Here is a 1,151-nt window from a genome sequence, read left to right as displayed (position 1 = left end):
GAGGCGGGGGCACTGTGAGGGTCCTACTGATGAAGGCGAGACTAAGCTAGCTGGACTAGAGGAAGGAGCTGAACAGCGGTCATCACTCTCATGGAGGTGCAGAGAGGAGGCTGAACAGTCCGGAAAAGTTTTGGTCCTTCTGTTGGAGGGGTTAGCACAGGTGAAAGTGTTATGCATCAGTGGCTGATGGGAACATGAATATCCTCTACCGGATAAACTACCCGTCTCTTCAGTGTCAGTTTCAGGAAGATGGGAAGTCAGGTGGGTGTAACCTCTGTCTCTCAGTGGAGGTGGAGGAGCTGACTTCATTTCCCAGGACTTAGGGTCAGTTGGGAATTGGTCCCATCTTCTGAGTGGAGGCGGAGTTAACCTGTCATTAAGGGAAGAGTGTGAAGCAGAAAAACCAGAATCACAAGCACTGACCGATCGTGGTGGAGCAAGGCATTCTGATTTAACCCTTAACAATTCTTCCTTGTGTGAACAGAGGTCTACCTCTGCTGCATGCAGGTCTCCTAAGTAGCGCATGGCTTTCTTGTTAGTTTCCTTAACTTCCTGGAGGAGAAAAGCATTTTGAGCTCTAAGCGATTTTACCTCCTCCTCTAGGGCTGCTTGGCTCTGAAGTGAAATGCTGGTTTGCCTGTGGAAGTTCAACAGTACACATCTTAACAGTGGGCCTTTGGATGCAGTCTGAGCATCACCTTTGTCGCTGAGTAGCAAGTCTATTTCTTTACTGCACTCACTGGAATTTAACTTGCTGATAAATTCTAGGTAGCCAGGCTTCAGGCTCTGTGCTAGGGAAGAAATAAACTGCTCTACACAGGAGTTCTCCATTGTTGTGTCTGGGAAGGAGGCAGGTTAAACAAGTTTTTCACAAAACAAGAAGTCAATGTAGTTGGCTGTGGTGTTGCGCTGGCAGACACCTTGTAGTGTAGTTTGGCAGTACACTAGCCTAACTAAACAATGCAGTGGCCTACACTATGGGGGGTAGCTTCCTGTGGAGGAGGGGCAGCTACACTAGTGGGCATAAAGATTAAGGACAGTAAAGGCAAGTGCAGGTTTACTGTCTGCTTAAGAAATGTTCAAAAAGCAATGACTGAGATGCAAGGCAGTAACAGTCCAAAGATTATCTCTTCAAGTCGACTCAGGCTGTA

Source organism: Seriola lalandi, unplaced genomic scaffold (genome assembly GCF_002814215.2).
Source record: "Seriola lalandi dorsalis isolate HSWRI2012SDOR001 ecotype SW California unplaced genomic scaffold, Sedor1 jcf7180002054924, whole genome shotgun sequence".
Lineage (NCBI taxonomy): Eukaryota > Metazoa > Chordata > Actinopteri > Carangiformes > Carangidae > Seriola > Seriola lalandi.
Note: the sequence above shows the minus strand (reverse complement) of the source record.